Here is a 22,135-nt window from a genome sequence, read left to right on the forward strand (position 1 = left end):
TAGGGTAGCCCTTCTCTCTCTCTGGATTTCCCTTCCCTAACAGCAATAAGATGGCATTTATAGCTATAGATTGTGAAATGCAGGCTTTTGCATGTGCCTGTCCTGAACTGTGGTGATGGGTGTCTTAATGTGTTCTCCCTCACCTTTAGTACGATGTAGCTTACATTTTTTTTGGTAGCCTGGTACCCTACAGTCTCCCCGCAGCAGTGGTCCTTATCGACAAGCCATAACTTTAGTCCCAAGGTCCATGGAGTGGGAGCAGATGTTCATGCTCCCTCACTCCAGGCTTGCTCAGATAACTCTTCCCTAGAACTCTCTAGAGCTCTCCCCCCCCCCCCCCCCCCCCCCCGGAAGGAAGTAGGATCAGCCCACTACGACCAAGAGGGGAGGAATAGAATGGTAATTTCTGTTCCTTATGGCAACGATACGTTATCATTCCTGAAGCATGTGGCATAACACATAACATTAGTACAAAATGTTACAAACATTCGCAGATACCCCAAGGTATGGGGTATTGCATATGTTCATTTATTTCCACTACTTGTTATTCTGTATTTTTACAGTGGTGCTTGATTGTTATATCCTCCTTATCTATAATCCTTTTATTGGACTCGTAGACTTTCTAGGTGAAGTGACCCACTGGGTCACTGCTAGTGATTAAACCTGGTATATCCTATGTAATGTGACGCATTCCTTATATTTGCACTGTTTTATACTGGTGTATGCTTCCTTCATATTCTGTAAACTGAATCAAGGCTTAATCCAGAGACCAACCCAGAGGAATGAAATTGAAGAGGGTGGTGCCCTAAGACCATGCACCCTCAGTGAAGACACTTTGTCAGCACGACTGAACGACCAGTTGAGTAAGGATGTGAACTTCTGTTTATTCAATCAAGGATGACAACGCGTTTTGAAACTTGCAGAGCTCTTTTTTCAAGTCTTAAAAACAAACATATATATATATATACACACACACACACACAGATATGCCCAGATATATACGTAAAAGTATGCAGGTATAAAAAATGAAAATATAAAAGAGTATTATAAAATATAATGTCAATTGACGGGGCCACAGAATAACTAAAATAGCAGAGAGACTAAGAAACATGTGAGGCACCTGGAAGAATTAATTCATAATGGGGAACAAGTGCACAATATTACCCCAGAGCGGCGAGAAAGAGAATGAATATATGATTGATAGGGAGTAAGTACATAATTGAAATCATAAATGTAATGATAATTTGTACTGTACAAATCAATGCCTCGTAAAATTTCATTTTATTTTTTTAACTAAATGAATAAAATGAATCTCGGATTTCATAGGTGTAAATAAATGAACTCACACAAATATATATATATATATATATATATATATATATATATGATATTGAGCAAGAAATGAGCAATAAAATTAATCTCAGATTTCATAGGTGTAAATAAATGAAATATTGAGTAAGTAATGACACATGAATATACATGGTTGATTGTATGAAACATCAGCGCAGATTGCTCAATGACTAGGTCAGAGGTAAGCTAAAATATATATATATATATAAAAATATATATAGAAAGAAAAAAGGAAAAATATACATATGTATAAATAAAAAATGAATAAATATATATGGACTAAAGATATAATGAGTGAATATATAAAAATTTTCACACTGGATGCGTATTGAATGGATTACTAACTGCATTTGTCCAATTAGTAGAAAGATATGAGGGGTAATTTGAGATGAGTAAAAGGGACATCATCTCATGGATGGAAAAGTATAAAGAGTGCACTGAAAGACTGGGAGGGGAGAACAGCGAAGACACGGCGGTAGCTGGTATATTAGAAATGTGTGAGTGATGAAAGATGGACAGGAAGGGAGTGTATTGAATGAATGAGATGTGTATTGGCGGAGCACAGGGGGGTGGGGGGGGTAAATGAAAGGAGTGGTGGAGGATTTAATGAAGTGAATGGAGGAGCGCGGAAGATCGCGCTGATGCTGTGTGTGAGGGACTGACAGGCTACGTGCGGTGTCCGAAGACAGAGCATAGCTCAGCTGGCAGCACATTGCAGTATATATCTGGGCATATCTGTGTGTGTATATATATACAGTGGGATGCGAAAGTTTGGGCAACCTTGTTAATCGTCATGATTTTCCTGTATAAATCGTTGGTTGTTACGATGAAAAATGTCAGTTAAATATATCATATAGGAGACACACACAGTGATATTTGAGAAGTGAAATGAAGTTTATTGGATTTACAGAAAGTGTGCTATAATTGTTTAAACAAAATTAGGCAGGTGCATACATTTGGGCACTGTTGTCATTTTATTGATTCCAAAACCTTTAGAACTAATTATTGGAACTCAAATTGGCTTGGTAAGCTCAGTGACCCCTGACCTACATACACAGGTGAATCCAATTATGAGAAAGAGTATTTAAGGGGGTCAATTGTAAGTTTCCCTCCTCTTTTAATGTTCTCTGAAGAGTAGCAACATGGGGGTCTCAAAACAACTCCCAAATAACCTGAAGACAAAGATTGTTCACCATCATGGTTTAGGGGAAGGATACAGAAAGCGGTCTCAGAGATTTCAGCTGTCTGTTTCCACAGTTAGGAACATATTAAGGAAATGGAAGACCACATGCTCAGTTCAAGTTAAGGCTCGAAGTGGCAGACCAAGAAAAATCTCGGATAGACAGAAGTGACGAATGGTGGGAACAGTCAGAGTCAACTCACAGACCAGCACCAAAGACCTACAACATCATCTTGCTGCAGATGAAGTCACTGTGCATCGTTCAACCATTCGGTGCACTTTACACAAGGAGATGCTGTATGCAAGAGTGATGCAGAGGAAGCCTTTTCTCCGCTTACAGCACAAAAAGTGCTGCTTGAGGTGGGCTAAAGCACATTTGGACAAGCCAGCTTCATTTTGGAATAAGATGCTGTGAAACTGATGATACTAAAAATTTGTTATTTGGCCATAACAAGGGGCGTTATACATGGAGGAAAAAGAACACAGCATTCCAAGAAAAACTCCTGCTACCTACAGTAAAATATGGTGGTGGTTCCATCATGCTGTGGGGCCAGTGCAGGGACTGGGAATCTTGTCAAAGTTGAGGGATGCATGGATTCCACTCAGTATCAGCAGATTCTGGAGACCAATGTCCAGGAATCAATGACAAAGCTAAAGCTGCGCCGGGGCTGAATCTTTCAACAAGACAACGACCCTAAACACTGCTCAAAATCCACTAAGTCATTTATGCAGAGGAACAAGTACAACGTTCTGGAATGGCCGTTTCAGTCCCCAGACCTGAATATAATTGAAAATCTGTGGTGTGACTTAAAGAGAGCTGTCCATGCTCGGAAGCCATCAAACCTGAATGAACTAAAGATATTGTAATGCTAGGCACCAACAAACAGACCAGTGATGAAAGCAAAAAGGTGTTTATTCACCAGAAACATAAACGTCCAGGACACTTGCTGGTAACAAGGAATAATAACAAAAAAACATGCAAGGAGATTCCAGGAATAGTCCCAACCAGTGCTGAATGATGCTGTGCACTTGGCAGTCGAGTCACTCCAGATCTTGGGTCCGCTGTAAGGACAAAGTTCCTGGCAGTCTTCAGTCACTAGGAGTTGTGACCTATACCTGGTTGAGGGAAAATAACAGTGGGCACTGATCACCCTGAGAGACCTCCTTTTAAATGCCTGCTGACCAATCCCAGGGTGCCAAGTGTCCACTACCATAGGTGAACAAATTGCCCTGCACCTGAGTACAAGGCCTAAGGCAATCACAAGTTGATTAACCCATGGCTGGCTCCCTAATCCACTTTGCTCTTGTGAGTCAGTATAATATGCGCCACTGGTCGACGAAGTGCATAAGAAGCGCGTACTCGCGACCGTGTATCCCTTTGCGAACCTGCTCTCGTGCGTACGCACGGACGCATGATTGACTCAGCGCGAGTATGCGAGCACGTGGACCCAGATGCGGAAACGGAAGTCGCAGGAGACACCGGAGACAACCCTGGCCGCGGCGTCTTGTCACTCGCCTGGCCACTCTGTCCCCGGGACTCCGACGGTCCTCCCCTCCGATGTCCACGCGAACGCATCTCCGCACTGGCTCGCAAAGGGGTCAGCGCTGGTGCATCAGAGACACGCATAACCTGTCCCGCAACTCCACGAGGACCCCTCTTGGTTCCCCTGGAGTGCAAAGCAGGTGAGGATCTTACATCACCCCCCCCCTCGAGGAGGCGGCTCTGAAGACTCCAAACAAGCTTTCCCCGGATTATCCCGGTGAAAGGCTGCCACCAACTCATCCGCATGCACCTGGCGAGCAGGTATCCAACATCTCTCCTCTGGACCAAAACCCTTCCAGTCCACCAAGTATTGAAGAGACCTTTGGACAAAACGAGAGTCCAAAATTCTGTTCACTTCGAACTCCGGTACCCCTTGGACCTCCAGCGGGGATGGGGTCTGAATGAAGGGAGCGGAGTCGGCTGCCGATTTGAGAAGTGAAACATGAAAGGTGTTCACTCCTCGGATTGACGGTGGAAGAGCAACCTTGTACGTAACTCGGTTGATCTTTTGTGTCACTGGGTATGGGCCAATGAATCGAGGACCCAACTTGGAAGATGGCTGACGCAGCGGAATGCTCCGGGTGGAGACCCACACCTGATCTCCCACCTTAAACTTTTGCTCTACGGTGCGATGACGATCAGCAAATTTCTTCTGTTGCGCCACCGCACTGCGGAGATTCCGCTGGGCCGACGACCAAATGGGACGCCCATCCTTGAACCACTGATCCACCACCGGTGAGTCAGTGGAGGGTCCGGCCAAAGAAAAGAGTCTTGGATCCCTGCCCCCCACGCACCTGAACGGAGACATCTTAGTGGAAGCATGCTCAGAGTTATTATAAGCCACCTCCGCAAAGGGTAGATACGCTGCCCATTCCTCCTGGCAGTCTGACACGAAGCACCGGAGATATTGCTCCAGGGTCTGGTTAGTCCTTTCCGTTTGACCGTTGGTCTCTGGGTGAAAACCAGAAGAAAAAGACAAATTAATACCCAATCGGGAGCAGAAAGAACGCCAGAAGCGTGAGATGAATTGCACTCCTCTGTCTGAAACAATGTCATCCGGCGCTCCGTGTAATCGAAAGACATGATTCAAGAACAGATCTGCCAATTCTCTGGCCGAGGGCAATCCAGGGAGTGGGATAAAATGGGCCATTTTACTAAAACGGTCCACCACTACCCAGATTACCGTACTTCCAGAGGACCTTGGCAAATCTGTGATGAAATCCATGGAAATGTGAGTCCATGGAGCCTGGGGAATAGACCGAGACGGTTTACATCTGGCGCAAACAGTACATGCCTGGATATAGGCCTTAACATCCACGGACATGTTGGGCCACCACACGTGACGTTTAACAAGGGCAAGTGTTTTTTTAACACCCAAATGCCCGGCAGACTTTGAGTCATGAAGCTGTCGGATGACCTCCAATCGAAGGTTAATGGGTACGAACCATCGACCCTCGGGTTTGTCAGGTGGACTCTCTGCCTGTGAGGGCTCAAGAAGAGAGGACAAGTCCTCCATTACTTCTGCGGCAGCAAGAAAACATTTAGTTGGGAGAATGGTTTCTGGCTCAGAGTCCAGGACGGAAGCAGCCTCAGGGAAGCAGCGGGACAGGGCATCTGCCTGCACGTTTTTGGAACCTGGTTTATAAGTGAGGCGGAAATTGAAGCGGGTGAAAAACAATGCCCACCTGGCTTGTCGGGAGTTGAGTCTTTTGGCACTCTCTAGATACTCCAAATTTTTGTCAGTGTAAACCGTGATGGGATGTTCTGCACCCTCTAGCCAATGTCTCCACTCTTGAAAAGCCAATCTTACTCCCAGAAGCTCTCTATTGCCGATATCATAATTACACTCGGCTGGAGAGAGCTTCCGAGAGAAGAAGGCACAGGGATGTAACCTCTCGGGGTCCCCAGAATACTGTGAGAGAACTGCCCCTACACCGACCTCTGAGGCATCGACCTCGAGAACAAAAGGTCTGGAGGTGTCTGGATGAGTAAGAATTGGTGCCGTGCAAAAGGCCTGTTTCAGCGTCTCAAAGGCTCTGACTGCCTCTCTCGTCCACTTAGAAGGATTAGCTTCCTTCTTAGTGAGGTTGGTGAGAGGTACTACTATCGCAGAAAAATTCTTAATAAACTTGCGGTAGAAGTTGGCAAAGCCTAAGAAACGCTGCAACCCCTTAAGATCCTTAGGTTGAGGCCAATCCAAGACAGCAGAAAGTTTGGATGGGTCCATAGCCAATCCCTTTTCTGAGATAATGTACCCCAGGAAAGGCAACTCCTTCACCTCAAACAGACACTTCTCAAGTTTGGCATAGAGGCGGTTCTCCCTCAACTTCTGGAAAACCTGACACACATGTCTCCGATGAGAGACCAGATCCGAGGAGTAGATTAGTATGTCATCTAGATAGACAACAACACATCTATCCAAGAAATCTCTGAGAACATCGTTGATGAACTCCTGGAAGACCGCGGGAGCATTACAGAGACCGAAAGGCATCACGAGATACTCGTAATGCCCGTCTCTGGTATTAAATGCGGTCTTCCATTCGTCACCCTCTCTAATGCGAACTAAATTATAAGCACCCCTTAAATCGAGTTTGGTGAAGACTCGGGCCCCTGCCACCTGAGAAAACAGATCATCAATCAGAGGCAGTGGATACCGATTCTTCACCGTAATCCGATTAAGGGCACGATAATCGATGCAAGGTCTCAAGCCTCCATCCTTCTTCTCCACAAAGAAGAATCCAGCTCCAGCAGGGGAAGTGGATGGACGAATGAAATTCTTCTCAAGGTTCTCTTTAATATACTCCCGCTGAGCCTGAACCTCAGGCCCAGTGAGATTATAAAGATGCCCTCGTGGTGGCATGGTGCCTGGCAACAGGTCTATAGGACAATCATATGACCTGTGGGGAGGTAATACATCAGCCCCCTGAGGACTGAACACATCTCGGAAATTATGATACTGCTGTGGTAAAGTACTTAATACTTCCATGGAGGCTAGTGACAGGTCGGGACGAATGCACTTAGTAAGGCATTCCGTACTCCACTGACAGATAAGACCCGAGCGCCAGTCCACTACTGGATTATGGAGCCTTAACCAAGGGAGACCCAAAATCACGGGAGTGGATGGCATGTCAAGGACAAAAAGGCTTAAGGTCTCCCGATGATCAGCCCCCACCGTTACCTGTATTCCCGGAGTCATCCACACTGCACGACCATCTTGAAGAGGGGAACCATCAATCGCGGTCACTGACATGGTGGTTTTCGGCTGGATCAACGGGATGCCAAGTCGACGAACCAAGGTTGAGTTCACAAAATTCCCAGCGGCCCCAGAATCGATTAGTGCTGACAACTCATGGACCTTGTCTTGCCACCGTAAGGATATGGATACCATCACCCGGCTTGGAGGAGGGATAATAGCACCTAGGGGGTTCTCCTCTATGCCCCCTAGGTTCATTCGTTTCCCGCCGGCAGGAGGGGACAGGTTTTAACGAGGTGTCCAGACTTCCCGCAAAATAGGCACAGGCCTTTCTGTTGGCGACGAGCTCGTTCTGCCTGTGTGAGATGGGAGGATCCAACCTCCATTGGCTCTTCGGCCGATTTTAGAGGCCCTGGATGTGGTCGAGAGGATGAAAACCGAGACGACCGTTCCACTCGCCACTCACGGATTCGCCTATCGGCATCGATTGCCTGAGAGATAGCCATTTCCAACGAGAAGGGGGTAGGCAAGGCCAAAAGAAGATCCCGGACCGCATCCGAAAGTCCCAAACGGAAGCGATGGCGTAGGGCTGCGTCGCCCCAGGTGGTGAAAGCTGCCCATCGCCTGAATTCTGCAGAGTATTCTTCAGCTGGGCGGCGGCCTTGTTGAATATGCTCAAGATTGGTCTCTGCGGTGCGAGTACGATCCGGGTCATCGTAAATCACAGCCATAGCCTCGTCTTGTCACTCGCCTGGCCACTCTGTCCCCGGGACTCCGACGGTCCTCCCCTCCGATGTCCACGCGAACGCATCTCCGCACTGGCTCGCAAAGGGGTCAGTGCTGGTGCATCAGAGACACGCATAACCTGTCCCGCAACTCCACGAGGACCCCTCTTGGTTCCCCTGGAGTGCAAAGCAGGTGAGGATCTTACAGATGTTTTGTAAAGAGGAATGGTCCAAAATACCTTCAACCAGAATCCAGACTCTCATTGGAACCTACAGGAAGCGTTTAGAGGCTGTAATTTCTGCAAAAGGAGGATCTACTAAATATTGATTTCATTTCTTTTTTGTGGTGCCCAAATTTATGCACCAGCCTAATTTTGTTTAAACAATTATAGCACACTTTCTGCAAATCCAATAAACTTAATTTCTTCTCAAATATCACTGTGTGTGTCTCCTATATGATATATTTAACTGCCATTTTTTATCGTAACAACCAACGATTTATACAGGAAAATCATGGCGATTAACAAGGTTGCCCAAACCTTTGCATCCCACTGTATATATATGTTTGTTTTTAAGACTTGAAAAAGGAGCTCCGTAAGCTCCGAAATGCGTTGTTATCCTTGATTGAATAAACAGAAGTTCACATCCTTACTCATCTGGTCGTTCAGTCGCGCCAACAAAGTGTCTTCACGGAGGGTGCATCACCTGAGGGCACCACCCTCCCAGGGGCTGGCAACCCGTTCTAGTGATGATCGAAAGACACTGGCAGCACAGACCGCTTACCAACACCTGTGTACACTAGGGTTGTGCCTACGGTTGCACAACCACCTAAGGTGAGCCTAATCCTCCTAAACAGTATTTTTTCTACCATACATACTAGCCTATGAGCGCCTCTCCCCTCCTTGTTGCCCGATTTGCAACCCAGAGGAAGGACGAAGCTTAAGTTCTTGAGCTAGGCCTCTCCTGTGTGGCTTTAGGGAGTTGGAGTGTGCTGTTTGAGCTGAGAAGCTGCTGAAGAAGAAACCTCAAACCCTATAGTTCAGCAACAGCCTGTCTGAAACCCAGGGAGCACTCTAGTGACCATAAGATGGTATGTGGATAAGAAACCCCCACCCCAGACTGTTGAGCAGCTAAAAAGCGGGGAGTACATGATTTAGTCTATGAAGGTAACAATCATATACAGCTCATAGACTTCACAACATTTGCTTGGGTTCAAAAGCTTCCAGATTTGAGTCAAATCAGTGTCACAGCTTGCAAGTGTTGTCTTTTGGAGTCTTCTGCACCTCACAGCTAGGAATTCCAGACATTGCAGAAGGAATTGCACTCCTCGGCTGGACTGGTATGTGAGGAAATGTTATATAAGAAAGAGCATCTTAAAGGGAACTCTGGAGGTAACCCATGATTAAGCCAGAACCCCTTGAAATTGTCTAAGACCTGTGCCTCCATCCCATGTGGAAGATTGTATGAACCTTTCCACTTCAGAAAAGACTCTTTGTTTACATTCAACTGCACCACCTCCTGCTTGCATGTCTCCTGTCTTTTGCAGCCCACCACTGCAACATCAAGGACACCCCAGCTTCCATCAGGCAGGAGACTCCAACCAAGGTGTACACTGAGGAGAAACAACTACTGTGTGAACTCCCCCTCTTCACTGCACAGCCCTGGGAGCATGGGAGAAGCATACAGCCACTACAAATACCACCACTACCACTCCCATCCTCCTTTCATGTTCCCCTCTGGGATGTTGCCTAAATAACATGTGATAACATGTTCATAGACATGAAATACTTTTCCTTGAAATCTGAAACAAGAAGCAAAGACTGCTTATGAACTTAGCTGCTACTCCCAGTAGCTGTGAGTAATGACCCAATCATAAACTTTTTCATTGCTTTTATTTGCCAATACCAAGAGATTTCTTAAGAAAAAACGTTAGCCATAAACAAAGAACTGAATAAGAAATGACACAATTTAATGAAGAAAATGTGTCATAAATGCTTTGTGAAGGCAACAGCAGTCATACTAGCGCCGCAGACTTCTAGTCCTTGTGACATGGTGTTCATCGGTCACATTGCCCACGAGCAGCTCAGCTTCATTTAGGGCTGAGTTTCAATACCAAGCGCAGCCACTATCAAATGTACCGCAGTGTTTCTAGTGAGCAGAGAGAACACTGGTGCCCTCTCAAAGAACTGATCAGCACGGTCACTGGCGTCGGGCCCCCACCGATCAGATACTGATGACCTATCCGGAGGTCATCAGTTCAAAAATCATGGAAAACCCCTTTAAAGGTTGAATATCTATAACACAGTGCATTGCAGTGTATCTAAATGAATACCGCCGTACCGGATCCGTCTGGTTTCCGTTATGCAGAACGAAAACAAAAGTCCTGTCGACAGGACTTTGTTTTCCGTCTTGCATAACGGGAACCAGACGGATATGTTATGATTGCCCATAGACTTCTATTATGACGGAAAGCAAAACGGAATGCCTCTTAAAGGTTTCCATTTTAACTTCCGTCTTAGGGATTCCGTTATTTTCCGGAAAACAAAAATACGATCCATAACGGTGAGGTGAACCTGCCCTTACACGGGACTGTATGTTGGAGGCGGCTGTCGGAGGGAGTGATGTTATTTACATGGGACTGTATGTCAATGGGGCTGGGGGAGGGAGTGATGCTACATGGGACTGGATGTTGAGGGGGCGATGTTATTTACATGGGACGGTATGTTGAAGGGGAGGAATGATGTTATTTACATGGGACTGAATGTTAAGTGGGTGATGGGATTGAATGTTGGAGGCAGCTGGGTAGGGGGTGATATTATTTACTTGGGACTGTATTTTGAAGGGGGCTGTAGATAGAGAGGGATGTTATTCACATGAGACTGTATATTTGAGGGGGCTGGAGAGATAGTGTGTTGTTATTTACATGGGACTGTATGGCAGAGGGAGTGAAAAAGTGTTATTTACATGGGACTATATATTGGAGGGGCTGAAGGGAGGGGAGTGATGTTATTTACATAGGACTGTATTTTGGAGGGGGCAAGAGAGATGGTGTGATGTTATTTACATGGGACTGTATGGTGGAGGAAGGAATATAACTACAGAAGGCACTGCAGGGGTCAATTTAAATACTGGGGGCACTTCAGGGCAAGTATTATAACAATAGGGGGCATTATGAATACTGGGGGCAATCTATGGAGTTTTATAAATCCAGGGGACATTATTCTAGGCGTTCTTATTACTACTGGGGACTCTACAGGAGAGACTTATAGATCTGCCTTATTTCTACTAAGAGCACTATGGGGGCCTTATTGCTAGTGAGGGGTCTGTAGAGAGCTTTATTACCACTGGGGGAACAATAGGGGGCCATATATCTACTGGGGGCTCTGTGAGGGTATTATTAATACTGGACGGCTCTTCTATGAATGGGGACACTCTTGGGGAGCGTTATCACTGTAGGGGGCAGTATTACTAATAAGGGCATTCTAGAAGGGAATTACTATTGTTGGGATTATGAGGAGCACTATTACTATGGGGGGCACTGATATTTCTTCAGGATAGTATTTGGGGGTATTGGGGCGCACAGGGAGCAGCAGGATAACACTGTGGGGACTCCAGGTTGGGGGGTGATATAAATGTGAGGAAGCTAAGATGTCTGTGTGTCACACTCTGCAGAGACGAGGCGGCTGAGAGAAGTTGTCCGGACCGAATGGAGAAGATGATGACAGAGAAGATCTACATCAGAGGAGACGTCACCTGGAGGCCCTGGATGTGAGAGGTATGTGCTGCTGTATAGCAAGTACAGAAAAATGGGGTGTACGGGGGGAGGGGGGTGGATGACTTAGAGAACTGGGCCATATTCATTGGGGCTTGGCCCCCGAATCTTTTGAGACCCCTAAATCATGGGGATCAGATATAGCAGCAACCTGAGCCACTGATCAACATGAGCTGAACGTGCCGATTTTGGCAGATGCACCCACCATCTAATATGTGTTGAGGAGTCCTGATTTTCCTTTGACTGCAAATGTCAGGGAAAGAAGGATCCCCTCTCCCCATTCAGAACACATGCATCATGTATTAGAATGCATGTATGTGAGGGGGTTGTAAGGAAGGGAGAAGCAGCTTTTTCTGTGTGTGTTTTGTGTCTGTAGTCCGTGCAACCGCCCCCTGCAGGTGCGTACTCTGCGCCACCTAATATGCTTAATTGGTAGTAGGCTTTCGAGCCTATACAGCTTGGAGTAAGACAACATGAATAAAGAGGATGATGTGCTCAAAATACTCATTTGCCTAATAATTCTGCACTCCCTGTATATATAAGTTACAGAGAATACATTGTTAGATTACTGATTAACTGATGCGTCCAAATTTCTTGAGAAATCCATTCTAATGTTTACACCGTCTTGTTAACATTAAAAGCAATTACATCATGTATCCTAAAAACCCCTGTATTTCCACATGAAACCCAAATACTGTGACCGATTGCTCTGTTTATCCAGCTGTAATACACCTTGTATGATAACTCTCTTTGCATAGCAATTTATATGGACTACTCAGTATATTTCCGGTTACAGCAAACGCTATCACAATCCATTTGGTATTTACTGAAGATTATTATAAATACTATAGTGTCGCTACAATTGATGCATAATGCTGATCGCTCATTGCAATGAATAGGAAGCAACCCTTATTGTGCTCTGGGGAATGGACAACCACAACATCGTTACCAACATTTCAACATTTTTTTCTATGGAAACATATATCATTTACAATTAAAGGGGTTGTCTAGGCTACAGATATTAATGACCAATACTCGGGATATCAGATTGATGGGGGGGTCCAAAATCCGGCATCAACACAAATCAGCTGTTTCAGGAAGCCACGGCTCCGGAAACTATACAGTGTACTGACAGTTTGTGTAGTTTATAGTGGCTCACCCCTCCTTAGACTATGGCGGAGGTGCAATGGTTTTGGTGACACACCCAATCACTGAAGATTATAGCGTAAATATTTTTAGGATGTAAAAAACAGACACTCACCATCTGTATTACATATTCATATCCAAAATTAATAGTGATAAAAATTCTACTATTTATTATATAGAAATACAAAAATATTACCAGTATAAAATATGAAATAAAACAACTTCAGCGCAATAAATAGCAAGTAGAAATTGCTGCAGATAATGTCCTTTACAAGATACACATGCTATCTAATATACCGAAATGAATTTGTGTTAGTAATCGCTAAAAAGGTTAAAAATCGGGACTTCAAATTCATATTGAGTCCAGGACAGTTAGAAAACTGTTATATTGAGTCCAGGACAGTTAGAAACTAAATTGAATAATGGTACATCTTAAAAAGATATGTCTTTAATGATTAAATTTAAAATAATTGGCTCAACAATAAACATTGTATCAAGAAACCTCTCTTGGAGGACAAAAATTAATCCCTGCCAACCTCGGTGAACTGGTCAGGTTTGAAAAAATTGTGGAGCCAGGCGGTGTGAACACTGGCCCACTCGGAGGATTGAGTTGTGAAAAAAAGTGATAGAGATAGGGAGAGGTGGACAGGTACTGGGTCTCAACCCCTATATGTATCCCTATACTCTATGTGTGAACTCCCTCCGTCTGACCCTAGATGGCCCTCAGACCTATTTTTTGACTGCCCAGCTTCGTCGAAGTTAAAGGACCAGTCACCTCTAAGATCAGCTGATAGACAAAGAAAAAAGAAAACAACCCAACGCGTTTCACTGGTAGGCACCAGATCATCAGGGGACTCAAGTATAAACTGGACCACAGGTAAGTAACGACAGGCAGTATGTGCCTATATCAGCATTTCATGTGAGGCTGAAGCAGCATGAGACACAATCCTATATGGTATACAATAGGCAGTATTTAGCTTGCTGGAACTTCAAATTGGGTCCATGGTCCGCACCTATCCTGCGTATGGCAGTGGCAGCGGGTTATTCGCGCTGGCGTCCTTTTTAAAGGCGCGCGCATCAAATAGACTCCTCCCCCCCGTTCCATGTGATCCGTCACGTGACCTGTGACGCATCGGGTCGCGTCATTCGCTACCGTCACGTGATCAAAGGCGGTCCATGCAAATGCGGCCATAGCACTCTCAGTGATTGGTCGCATAGTCGGAGGGGGCTGAGTCATCTGGGTAAACTATAGGTGGCGATACGGAGGTGAGCCACTCCTACTCCCCACCTTACACCCACATTCCTGACAGGTCAGGTAAAGGTGCGTCACTCCTTAATGTCATGGGAGGCGCAACCCATGGTATTTAAAAACAGGAAACATGTTGCGATTTGAATGGCCAATAAGTAGGTGGTATAGAGATGCTTGACCCAAACATACAGTGTGAACAGGAACATAAAGGTATATTTAGACAGCTCTACAGCTGTAATTAAGAGTCGCAATAATCAAGGTCCCCATGTGTACTTTCAATACGTCGCACAGATGGACAGTTATGAGAACTGCAAATGTGTGAATGAAATTCCAGCATGAGGGGTAACAATGGATTAAAATTACAAGCGCTCGACTAGACCTATTACCCAATTAAATATGTCTGTACGCTATGTGGACTACAAGTATCATACTTATAGACATAGTGGGTATATAGTGATTATAGTAGGTATGTGATGAGGGGCTCTGGAGATAGTAACAGGCTAGTGCGTGGATCTAGATTCCTCAATGAACGAGCTAAATGAAAGCTGCTCATTGAGCCCTGTAGGATGGGAAGTCTTTAGCTCAAAGATCCACCACGTCTCCCGCTGTAATATCCTCCTGTCCCAGTTGCCTCCTCTCTTCGGCCGAGGGACTGATTCAATACCCATAAAGGTGATTCCTTTCGGGTTGCCATTGTGGCTGATTTCAACGTGTTTGGCGAGGGGGGTATCCCTTTTGTTCCTAATGTCTCCGAGGTGTTCCCCCACCCTCCTACGAAGTTCCCTTGTGGTTTTACCCACGTACTCTAATCCACAATGGCAGGTCGCCTTATAGATGACACCCTGAGATCTACAGTTCAAAAAATTCCTGATACTGTAGGTCTTATTGGTGGTATTACTTTTGAAGGTGCCTCCTTTTTTAATGAACGGGCAAGCTACGCAGCCACTACAGCGAAAGCAACCCACCGGCCGTTTTAGCCAGCCGTCTGTGTGGTCGTTGGTCTCGCTGAAGTGGCTGCGTATAATTCTGTCACGTATCGACCGACCCCTACGATACGTAATGTTAGCACGGGGTGCAACCACATCCTTAACATCTGGATCAAGTAACAAGATGCTCCAATGTTTTGAAATAACATCTCGTACCTCTTTGGCTGCCCTATCAAAGGTTCCAATCAGACGTATCTGTTTGTCACCTTTGTCTGTCTTATTGGGGTGCAGCAATTCACATCTATTCCTGGAGCATGCCTTTTGATATGCTGCCCTCAGGGTCGAGTCAGGATAACCCTTTTCCTTGAATCTTGTCCGTAGGTCGTCGGCTTGTATTTTAAAATCTCTCATACTGGAACAGTTCCTCCTCATTCTTAAATACTGTCCTGTGGGGATACCTTTTTTAAGGGGGAGAGGATGATGACTATTCCGATTGAGAAGAGCATTAGTGGAGGTAGGTTTTCTGTAGGTTTTCGTATGAATCTCCCCTCCTCTCCCTCTCATGATAACCACATCCAAAAAAGGTAAAGTGTCCTTTTGGACCTCTGACGTGAATCGTAATCCCACTTCATTAATGTTGAGGCTGTCAACAAAGTGTTGTAGTTGATCAGCCTCCCCATTCCATAGTAGGAATATATCGTCGATGAACCTGACCCACGTCCCCACCTGTGTGACGACGTGGGCCAGCGAATCACCGAAGACAACATTCTCTTCCCACCAGCCCAGGAACAAGTTGGCATACGATGGGGCACACATCGCCGTGCCCCTGAGCTGGTGGTAGAATGCCCCATTAAACAGGAAGTCATTCGATGTCAATGTGAATTCCAAGAGTTTGATGACCAAATCATTATGAGCATAGAATTGTCGGCCCCTAGTCATAAGAAAGGTCTCAACTGCTCTCACACCCAGATGATGTGGGATTGAGGAGTACAACGCCTCTACGTCTATAGAGGCCAACCAAGTGTTGACATCAATGCACACACCCTCCAGGCGCCCGAGAAGGTCGCTAGTGTCCCTAATGTAGGACGGTAAAGTCTTCACAAAAGGGGCCAGGATGAAATCAAGGTAGATACCCACATTTTGTCCCAAGCTATTCACTCCAGCTACTATAGGTCTCCCCTTGAGAGGTGTTGTTCCCTTGTGGACCTTGGGAAGACTATAGAAGGTCGGGATAGTGGGATACTTTTTGAATAGAAAATCAAACTCTTCTCCTGAGATCAAGCCAGCAGATCTGGCCTCCCCCAGGATGTTTTTAAGTGTTGTTTGATAACCAATTGTGGGATCACCTTTAAGTCTTTCGTATGTGTCTTTATCCTTCAGCAAATCAAGGCATAGATTTTTATAGTCTGAAGTGTCCAGAACCACCACATTGCCCCCTTTGTCAGAGGATTTAATTGTGATGGTCTTGTCACTAGCCAGATTTTCTATCGCCTTGTATTCCTCTTTGGAGCAATTGAATCTGGGTTTCTCCAGAGTCATTTTCTCCAAATCTCGCGACACTTGGTTAAGAAATACATCAATGCAGGAAGGGTCCCCAGTTGGTGGTGTTCTAGTACTTCTATTTTTTAAAGTAGTGAAGGGTCCTTTACCCTCCTGCATAGTGCAGTCACTCAGGTTAAACAGTAATTTGACATCCTGTAGAATATCAGAGGGAATTCCCAATTCTTTGCTCTCCCGTCTACTGATCAAGGAAAAGTGTTTATGCCATTTGAGTTTTCTGGCAAACAAACTCAAATCCTTGATCCAATTGAACAAGTTAAAGAAAGAAGTGGGTACAAATTACCCCTCATGCTGGAATTTCACTCACACATTTGCAGTTCTCATAACTGTCCATCTGTGCGACGTATTGAAAGTACACATGGGGACCTTGATTATTGCGACTCTTAATTACAGCTGTAGAGCTGTCTAAATATACCTTTATGTTCCTGTTCACACTGTATGTTTGGGTCAAGCATCTCTATACCACCTACTTATTGGCCATTCAAATTGCAACATGTTTCCTGTTTTTAAATACCATAGGTTGCGCCTCCCATGACATTAAGGAGTGACGCACCTTTACCTGACCTGTCAGGAATGTGGGTGTAAGGTGGGGAGTAGGAGTGGCTCACCTCCGTATCGCCACCTATAGTTTACCCAGATGACTCAGCCCCCTCCGACTATGCGACCAATCACTGAGAGTGCTATGGCCGCATTTGCATGGACCGCCTTTGATCACGTGACGGTAGCGAATGACGCGACCCGATGCGTCACAGGTCACGTGACGGATCACATGGAACGGGGGGGAGGAGTCTATTTGACGCGCGCGCCTTTAAAAAGGACGCCAGCGCGAATAACCCGCTGCCACTGCCATACGCAGGATAGGTGCGGACCATGGACCCAATTTGAAGTTCCAGCAAGCTAAGTACTGCCTATTGTATACCATATAGGATTGTGTCTCATGCTGCTTCAGCCTCACATGAAATGCTGATATAGGCACATACTGCCTGTCGTTACTTACCTGTGGTCCAGTTTATACTTGAGTCCCCTGATGATCTGGTGCCTACCAGTGAAACGCGTTGGGTTGTTTTCTTTTTTCTTTGTCTATCAGCTGATCTTAGAGGTGACTGGTCCTTTAACTTCGATGAAGCTGGGCAGTCAAAAAATAGGTCTGAGGGCCATCTAGGGTCAGACGGAGTTCACACATAGAGTATAGGGATACATATAGGGGTTGAGACCCAGTACCTGTCCACCTCTCCCTATCTCTATCACTTTTTTTCACAACTCAATCCTCCGAGTGGGCCAGTGTTCACACCGCCTGGCTCAACAAATTTTTTCAAACCTGACCAGTTCACCGAGGTTGGCAGGGATTAATTTTTGTCCTCCAAGAGAGGTTTCTTGATACAATGTTTATTGTTGAGCCAATTATTTTAAATTTAATCATTAAAGACATATCTTTTTAAGATGTACCATTATTCAATTTAGTTTCTATTTAGTTTGGGCGTCATTATATATAAGTATGACCAGCTTGTTATATAGGTTGTAATTACATACTTTCCAGGACAGTTAGAAAACTCTTATATTGAGTCCAGGACAGTTAGAAAACTCTTATATTGAGTCCAGGGCAGTTAGAAAACTCTTATATTGGGTCCAGGGCAGTTAGAAAACTCTTATATTGAGTCCAGGGCAGTTAGAAAACTCTTATATTGAGTCCAGGACAGTTAGAAAACTCTTATATTGGGTTCAGTGCAGTTGGAAAAAGAGGAATATTAATGGTGATGTAAATCCTTACACTTTTATATCCAATAAACGTATATCCAAAGAAGTAAAAAATGATATTGTATATCTAGTAAAGATACAGCTCTTTGTTATGGGTGTGGGATCAGTTCGGTAGTAGGATGTTAGTAATAATAGAGGTTAGAAAAATCCTCATTTTTTATTAAAATAATCCTCCTCTTTAGTAGATGAATAAGATCAGATCGGATTGTATGTTGGTGGTTGGATTAACAAATCTCTACTCACTTGAGACTGATTCCTAGCTTACACCAGGGGCGTCCCTGTAGAGCCACTCATATTCAGTGGGTTCCACGCTGGAGCTGGTGTCCCACATGATACTGCGTCTGTCACGTGACTTGTGTGGCGGATTTTGTGTTCATAGTCTGTCACGTGGTGCGGGGTGGCTCGTACAATGCTTCTCCCTTTGCTTTTTCTTTGGTGATTTTGCTTGCCTGTTCTTGATATGATGCTATCGCAAATCGAGCAAACAGTATATATGGGTTATGGAGGGTAGTTCGGGTCTGTGTATTCGTCAGACGCATTTCGAGGTGCTCTCATTTCTTCCTCAGTGGCCATACTTTGGATCCCATCTACCCTCCTGTTTATACCCTTATGTTATAGGTCCCACCAAAAACCCAAAATGGATTTCTTAAAGGGATAAAGCGTCTGAACTAGATTCACCATATCTTTATCATCTGTATGTGATATAAATTAAAATACATCACTTCTTATTGATTGCTTTTGCCACATAACTTTAAAGGCCTATGAGTTTTTTTGTTTCTATTGTCTTATTCTTTTGCTTTTGACAACGTAGTGCACTGTTAGAAGTTATAAGGGTGGTAGGGTAACAGTGCACTACATTGTCAAAAGCAAAAGAATAAGACAATAGAAACATGAACCCTAACAGAAACAAAATAACTCACTGGCCTTTAAAGTTATGTGGCAAACTGAACTGAAAGGGACTGAACTGATGCATCCTGAACAGAATGCTCTCAATTCGGAATGTATTAGGATAAAACTGATCAGTTTTCCTAGGACGGAATTCAATACCGGAAAACAAAAACGCTAGTGTGAAAGTACCCTAACTGCCATATTTTTTTTATTTGCTAGTTTATTAGAGCTAGACATGTATACCCGAGTTTTTAGTCTGTCAATGATTGCCAAAAGATCTGTAATTACCCTATAACAGTTATGGCGAACCTTTTACAGACCAAGTGCCCAAACTGCAACATAAACCCACTCATTTATCGCAAAGTGCCAACACAGCAATTTACCTTGAATACTACAGTCCAATATAGAATATCTTCCATGTACTTTATCATTTATCTACAATACCCTGCCTACATTCAGTGCGCTGCCTGTGCTGTTCATAGTGCGCCCTGAGCCAATGACTGACAGGAGAAGTCTAAGGCATATTGGTACACCATAGACTTTTTCCAGGGTGTGGGTGCCCACAGAGAGGGCTCTGAGTGCCACCTCTGGCACCCGTGCCATAGGTTCGCCATCACTGCCCTATAATAACAGCTTTCATTAATGTCCCCCATCCCTTTCCACTGCTCCCTTAAAAGACCATTGCTAACGCTTGTCTGTCTTCCCTTTAGTGTAAACAGAAGAAGAGGGGCATTGAATGCCTCCTATTAGGCTTCAGAGTGAGGAGGAGTGTCTCTCAGTAATCGAATCTGATTGGCTGGCAGGAACCTGCTAGCTAAAGTGCGTATGGATTTTGGCCTCAGAGAACTGGCAGAAAAGCCATCTTGACAAGATCCTCATATTGTAGGGTTCAAAACAGTCGTAAATAAGGGACAATCTCAATGAAAACATTGGTATCTGAAAAAATGTAAGATTGCGTTATACATAATACTACAGCAACAGTAACATATGTTAAAATTTATATTTTGATGAAAACATGACACTTTATATGTACTATATGGGGTGCTGCAGTCACAGTAACACCAATGCCCAGACTAGATTCAATAGAAATTCAAGATGCCACGATTATTGCCAAGATGCCAGAAGAATCTAAGAACATGCGCTCCCCCTTTAATGATTAAAAAAGCCACAATGGGAACATAGATACAGATAAGCGTAAAATCTTTATTGCGCAAAACTGATTACACAGGTAACATTATACAAGTGTCAAGAGAAGTTCAGTGTGGCATTGTAGAGAGGAAGCTCATAATTCTGGATCCTTCAAGACTCGAGATCATACCCTATAATTTAGACCAGGGCTGGCCAACCTGCGGCTCTCCAGCTGTTGTAAAACTACAGCTCCCACCATGCCCTGCTGTAGGCTGATAGCCATAGGCAGACTGGGCATGCTGGGAGTTGTAGTTTTGCAACGGCTGGAGAGCCGCAGGCTTGGCCATCCCTGATTTAGACCCAAGCCTCTATATATCAGACCCCAGACCATATTCCATATTTCAAGCCCAAGACTCCATAATCCAAACCTCAGAACAAACTTGTAGTTTAGATCCCAGACTACTGTAGATCTCTGTATTATTCAGGAGACACCCACTTGCCCAGGTTATACCAACATGGTCCATATCACTATATACAAAAAGATGTATAACTTATACCTGCTGTACATATATAATTAGATACAGGAGATACCCAGGTTATACCAGCATGGTCCATATCACTATATACAAGAAGATGTTTAACTTATACTCGATGTACATATATAATTATATATAGAGATAAGATAAGCGAATTTCTTAAAAGTTCAATTCGGCTGATTCGCCGAATTTCACGAAAAAATTCGCTTAGTGACGAATTACTTCATCACGAAGCGCATTTTTATGTAAGTAGCGGGTGCAATGACAGGGAGCTGCGATAGCGCCGCCCCCTTCATTGTACCTCTCAGATGCCGCGTTCATACATAATCTGAGTGTAAAATTAACAATAACATTATTTTTTTTAATCAAACTTAGTGACTCCATTTGCTCACGACGGGCCGGCTGCCGCCATCTTGCTTGAAGATCTGGGCCAAAATCCTGTGCGGCACGAGATTACGTCATCACGCCGGCTGGCGTGATGATGTCATCTTTAGCCGCACAGGATTTCGGCCGAGATCTTTAAGCAAGATGAAGGCTGGCGGCCCGTCGCTAGCAAATGGAGGAGGTAAGATTGAATTATTTTTTTTTTTTAAATACTTTTTCAGATTAAATCGATTCGCCGACACGAAGCACAAGGAAATTCGGCTTCTAGGAGAATCAAATTTATCCTGAAATTCGATTCGCTCATCTCTAATTATATACGACGATTATCTCTTGTTTGATTGTCCTTTCATCCACCTTTGACTAAGGATTGCCCATCTTCAAGCCAACCCCGCTCAGCAGCTGCCAAGGCTTAGAGGGAAAACTGGATGGCACATATCCTAATGGCATATCCAAGTGATGTACCGCCATTTTATGAGATGAGCATACCTGTCACGCTTCGGTGTGGGAGGGAAACACCACACCGAGCATAGGAGGGAAGGGGGAAACAGGGAATCAGGCCTGAGAACTAGGGAAGGAAGATGGACACCTCCTAGTGAAAACCCTAACCAAAATCCTGACTGACTAACAGTATAAACAGACCCCAAAGGTAGGTCAGTTCATACGCAGGAATACCTAGAGTCCTAACCACCCTATAGGACCCTGGTACTAATGGAAGGGACGAGACTACCTGTTCCTCCAAAAGGAAGGACGAACAAGAGTCTACTTCTGGCCTAATACAAACAATAGGGAAATGCAACACA

This window comes from Bufo gargarizans, chromosome 8, assembly GCF_014858855.1.
Source record: "Bufo gargarizans isolate SCDJY-AF-19 chromosome 8, ASM1485885v1, whole genome shotgun sequence".
Lineage (NCBI taxonomy): Eukaryota > Metazoa > Chordata > Amphibia > Anura > Bufonidae > Bufo > Bufo gargarizans.